A 6,477-nucleotide genomic window follows, 5' to 3' on the forward strand; every position below is an offset into this window, starting at 1 on the left:
AGCCTGCACTGCCACCCCCAGTCCCTTGACCTCACCCAGCTTCAGGGTTGGGCATGTGACCAAAGTCAACCAGAGTATCCTTCTCCTTTGTCTATAAGGACTGTTAATTAATAATGACCTTTGAGAGATAACCCTAGCACTCTTTAAAAGTTAGAGATAACATGATTTTTCACTTTCCCTGGGTTGTTGCCTGCCATGTTGCCACCAGGAGACGTAGGCTTCAGCACAGAGCTGACACAGAAGGAAGCAAAGATGAGCGATGGTGAGCAGAGGCTTGCTGACGGCAGCCCAGCACCTAGCCTGTCAAGCCAGAAGCCAACTTTGTCCCCAGTGATACTCCCTTCCCCCACCCGCTTTTTTTTTTTTTTTGCTGAAGTCAATTTCAGTTGGGCTTTTTCCACTTATAACCAAAGTAATTCTATTAATATCTAATCCCCTCCCACCTCATTATAACCTACGCAGATATCTGGCCTAAGAATCATTAACTAAGCACCAAGGAGATCATAGAAATGTATTTGTTAGATCTCTACAATCTAAGTCCGTATCTTGTTTAAATCTCAATCTCAAATTCCCCAAGTCACTGATTCATATTTATTGAGCACCTACTAAATACAAAACCCTGCCCTGGATCTATGGGAAGCCAGGATGCTCTGCCTGCCCCCAGCATCCTCCCAGACTGTTAAGGAAACTGAGACGAGGACATGGTTAATTATGAGACCACACAGAGAGAGGTAAGGGCCATCAGAGGGCTGCAGGGAGTGTGCCGTGACAGTCCAGAGGAGAGACAGAATCTCCCGGGTGAGACACTGAGAAGGCTTCAAAAAGGCGGGTTCGCTAGAGTTTGGCCTTGACGGCCTGAGTGAGTCACAGCTGAGCTACAACATTCTACCTCCTGGTCCAGTATCCAGCCGCTTAAACACAATGGGGGAGCAGTGCTGACAGAAGCCAGGCTCTGGAGGAGCACGACAGCTGCTGTTTGTTCCCAGGCCTCGCAAATGGATATGTGGGGTCTCATGTGGCAACTGGGTTCAGGCCACCCAAAGATGCACTGGGGCGTCGTAAGACCAGGGCTACCTGCCTGTGAATTCACCGTAGAGCAGCCAGGAACCACGACACATTCATAGACTGTCACAGAGTCACAGCACGTCAAAGCTCACAGGGGCCTTGAGGATTAATCAGCTTGCCCATTTGACAGACAAGGGCCTGGGAGCCTGAACAGATGAATGACTTATCCAAGGTCACTCCTGCAGTGTCATTCCCAGGGTCCCAGGCTCCAGGCCCCTGAGCCTGGCACTGAAATGAGATACAATCATTAGTTTGTTCGATTTCACCCCAGCAGGAATGAGAAGATTCTGGAATTATATTTTAATAGATGTTGCCTTTTATCTATTAATAGAAAACTTCCTGTGGCTTGTCTTGCTTCAGCATTTCCCTCTATTTTAAGTTGGGAATGAGCCTCTCTTGGGGCTGAGCCATGCAGGCCTGGAGGACTTTCACTGGCTCTTTAGCAACAACCAGCAGATGCACTAAGAAAGGCCTCACTGGGGGTGCATGCTGCCCTGAGCTGCTGGCCCCGGTGAAATGGGGGTGCTGGGGTGTGACGGCAGTGTGGAGATCCGGTCCCATTGCTTGCCAAACCTCCTCCAGAGTCTCTGTGATATAATAAATGGAGAAATAATTATTCCACATACACAGAGGATAGCAGGGCACACCTGGGTTGGAAGCCTTTTCCCAAAGCAGGAGAAGGATCCTAAGGTATGATGAAGAGGGACCCACCCTCTATTGTTATTATTTGCTAATAATCTTCTCTGTCTCTTGTGTAGTTTTTACCATTCACACCCATGTGAATTCCTCAACAACCTTGTGAAGCAGGCAAGACAGGGTTTTATGAATACTTGTCTCCCAGATAAAGTAACTGGGGCGCATAGACAGGAAGCGACCTGTCCCCTGTCTCTTATCTAAGAAGGGGCACAACTCAGGCAGGTAGAACCCAGACTGTCTCACTGGTGGCCAGAACTCATTTCACAACATCTAAGGGGTCTCTCTTGCCCCACTGCCAGTCCGGAACCACCACTATTGCCGACAAAGGATGAGAAGCCAGGGCCTTTGTGTGAGTGACAAGCACACTGAGGCGAGAGTTCCTTTATCCTGAGCTGTACCTGACACTCCCTGAGCCCTACCTGACACTCACAACAAAGCTGCTCCTTTTATAGCCCTCTGATATAGGTAGCAGGCCTGATTAGAGGCAGTGTTACATAGTGGAAATAAGCAATAGACATTGGATGGCACACGAATGCATTTGCTTACCCGTTAACTCAGTACGTAAATGTTGATTATGCCTCAGCTGTGGTGCTGAAGGCGGACATGAAACCACATCTAAGACATGGTCTCTGCGTCAGAGGAGCACACATTCCAATAGGGGAAGGCAGAGAGCTGTGCAGACAAATAAATGGCCACACACCATGACAAGAGCCAGAGTGCAGGTAGGTACGATGTGTCCTGGAAGCCCAGGGGAGGAGGATGTGACTAAGCCTCTTTCCCGTGGGATCAAGCTGTGAGCTTCTCAAGGGTAGCAGGGGCTGGCATAGCTCATCTTTCCCTCTCTATCAAACGCAACACCAGGAGTATTCGAGATCACCAGTCAGTGCTTGCTGAATCAATTCTCCTGGAGGAGTCATGAAAGGGTGTGCACTGCAGGTGACCTGGGCCATATGACTGAGTTTGCAAAGACCCCAAGCTACCTGTCCTGGGACAAGGACCCCAGCCATCAAAGCCTTCCCTTGGATCTGTGCTCAGAATCAGCAGGTCCTGAGGCCTCTCTCACCTGCCAGTTATCTTAAAAGGCAGAGTAAGATCAAAGCTCAGGGAACATCACAGTCACAGTAACCCTGCTCATCCATCAGGGCTTGAACACCTCACCTTGAACAAGGGAGATAAGAGAATAAAATAACGCCTGACACGGCCTTATCACCTGATAATACAACTTCAGTTTTTCCATTAAAATAACTGAGAGACAGAGTCCTATACTTGAGCTGATAAAGAGATCACAGGAAACAAAGCTATTAATTTTTATCTCTGCTGTGCAATAGCACATTTGAGTGAATACAATTTATCCAAGAGAGAAAATACTTCTCTGGCAGTGGAAGTTGGATATAAATTTTTTTCCCCTCCTAACTTTCATTCTCATGCCTTTTTCAGCACTAAACTCTAGTAATTTTTAGTCACAGACATATTAAACCCCGCGGATCTGGCTATGCTATCACCATTGCATCATGTTATAAAGCATTCTTTCTCTCCTTACTCTAACTCCATCCTTGGAGGATCTGGTACAGATATGTAAAATACAAGTTAAGGGACTCAAGCAAGTTAATTTCCTCTCCAGTCCTCAATATCCTTATCTTTGAAAGGAGGAGTTGGACAGCTTGTATCCATGATTGCTTCCAGCTTTAATACTCCAGGATCCCAAGACTGAAGGGGGCACAGATTGGGTCAGTTTTGATGACACAGGCAGTCTTTCTAAGCATGAGAGTTGCCAGATAACAGTAGAATCAGGTAACCCCTGTTCCTGCTCTAGGCCTCATGCTTCAGGGACCCACCTCTGGCCTTCCCCGCTGGGTGAGAAGTCCATGGGGCCACATGAACATGTGTACCTGGAACCCACCTCCTCTTTCCAGACCAAAATCTGGGGACCTGGGACCTAAAATTCTCTGTGTAAATGTTTCAAAGCCTGCTTCGAGGTCCTGGCCCATCTCTCCCCAGGTTTCTCATCCCCAGAGCAGATTACAGCCCCAGGGTTCACCCCCAAGACCAGGGGGTGGTCCAGAGGTAGAGAATGGGATTGATGCTCTACCTCCAAATCCCACTCTTTCCTGCCATCAGGAATACTTGGGTGGGAAAGATTAAGAAGCATTCATCTTTGGGGTGGCTACACCCACCAATGCAAGGCCACCAATGGTGTGTGCAGAGCCAGGGATGGAAGAGAGTGGGGTATGACTGGTAGCCCACATTTGTACTCTTACTTGGTTTGCAAGTGGAGGGGAGAGGACAACGCCATAGCACAACACGCCTGGAAGGGATCCTTGCTGGAGAAGGTAGTCAGAGGAACAGGAAGTCAGCAAGTGGCCAAGCCAAGGTGATGCTCTTCCTAAGAGGAGCTGTCTAATTGGGTAGTTCAAAGACCCCACAGGCAGACCCAGGCTCTTTTGCAAGCTTGTCTCAGACCTTACTTCTGCAGGAATTTAATTTGTATTTCAAATGTGAGTCTTAGCACCTTCTATGCTTGCTTCAGAATAAAGCTATCTCAGAATTGGTTTCCTCACAATTGATATCCTACCTATTTCTTTAAAAACAAACAAACAAAAGGCAAAAAAAAAAACAAAAAAACCTGGAGAAGACTTACAGTAAAATCACCAAGTGGTTAAATATACAGACCTGCTACTGTATGAAGGAAAGGTGATGATCAAGCCAGGAACCTCAGATTCACTTGCTAGTTAATATAAAAATAAAATAGCACTGAGCCTCCTGACTGCCATGGAAAAACAGAAAAGGGATGGGTTACTTTGTTTTGATTGTGTGATCAAAGGTACCACAATCCATTCTTCAGAGGAGACAACCTCTGGGCAAAAAATCTGAGGAAGAGTTTTATCACCTGCATCCTTTTATAAGGGGCAATGAGTAAATAAAGGACCAGATCTTCAGCACTGTTTTTTCAGACAACACAGAAACATTCTCCATGCAACTATTTATTATATTGACATTCAGTTTTAGTGTGCTACTTTATAATAAATTTATGTTTATTTTAATATAAAATTTATTTCTCCTAAATCTTCACTAAAATTGATATCTAAGAAATACTATGGCTTTGGGTATGCCCTAGAACTATCAAGTATTCAAATATTTGTAAAAATATGGCTTAGATAGTCTCTTATTTGTTCCTTATAATAAACTGATGGAGTAGGTATTACTCATTTTCATGAAAGGAAAATTGAAGAGTAGTGAGAATAAGTTTTCTAGTAGCACATGGGACCAGGATAGGCAATATTTGAATGAAACCCAGATCTACTAACCGCAAGGCCAGACTTTTTTCCTGGCTTTCATGATATTAATATTATCATTTAGGAAACAATCAAGGAGTGAGTTGGATGATCCAACTACAGTCTCTGGAGTTGCATTATTGAGGCACAGAGCCTATGATGACCAGATAAGTTAAGCCCACTGTGCCAGGTTTCCAAAGTCCTGACACATTCCACCCTGACATGCATAAATGTCTCTTAATTTATTAGTGGATTCCTCCATAGGATGAGTTACCCCATGCTCAAAGTTTTCTTTAGAATCAGCGTATACACCATCAACTATATGAGCCTGGGGCAGGAAAAAGGTGTCTCCTTTCCCAGCGTTGCCCAGCAAATGTCTGAAGCCATTATAACAGTGATGGCCAAATATTCTCTTCTCCATGAGGTAGATAATTGGTCCTGAGAGCCGTGTGAGGCAATGAGCAGGCTGCAATGCTAGAAGTCTGGTGACCTGGGTCCTGGCCCTGACTCTGCCAGGGGGTGGTTGTGGGAAAACCCCTTAACCCGTTGGAGCAGGGTGTGCCAGGGAATGAAAATGAGAGCTGCCCTCAGCCACCCTCCAAAGAAGATGGTGAGAAACAGTGAGATAATGTCTGGGAAGCCCTTTGAGCTCCTCAGAAGCAAGAGGCTACGTAAACACAAGGTGTTATTAGTTCCGATCCCACATCAGCCAAGGACATCACAGTTAAAGTTCCTGTAGAAACCTACTACTCACTGCCCCCACATAAGAGGACTGGCCTATACTTTGGCTTCTCATCCAGTTGAGTTTCCCAAGCTTTGGAAGAACTGTGGGGAGTCCATCATCTGGTTAAAGATGATAAGTATTGTTGAACTGAAGACTCATCTTAAAATTACAGACTCTCGGAGTGGAAAGGGATATTAGCAATCTGCCCTATGCTCTTTACATAGAGAAGAGGAAGCTGAGTCCAGAAAGTTTCATAAATAACTCACATTCCTCCAAGGCCTCACATTAGATAGGTGCTGGATAAGAAGATGACTAGGATCTAGCCTTTGACTTCACAGAACTACACCTGATAGGGGAAACAGGCACATTCACAATTTGTGTACAGTGTGATATGTGCATTATTGCAAAGTGCCACCAGGACCACTATGACAAAGCTGGAGCCTAAGCTGTCCTGTAGTTCTGTGTCCTTGGGTAAATCACTTTGACACTTTGAGACTTGGGAAAATGGAAACAGGAGAAATGACATCAACCTCTATCATTTTTATCGTGTTTGACAGCTGCCTACTAATTTTATAATCACTGGCTGATTTGATTCTTATAAGAAAGCAGGAAAGGAAACATCATGACTATCTCTCCACACTACAGAGGCAAAATCTAAGGCTTTGAGAGATGGAGTTCCAGGCACATGGCCCTGACCTGACTTCCAGGCAGGTCATCTGG

Source organism: Lemur catta, chromosome 1 (genome assembly GCF_020740605.2).
Source record: "Lemur catta isolate mLemCat1 chromosome 1, mLemCat1.pri, whole genome shotgun sequence".
Classification (NCBI taxonomy): Eukaryota; Metazoa; Chordata; class Mammalia; order Primates; family Lemuridae; genus Lemur; species Lemur catta.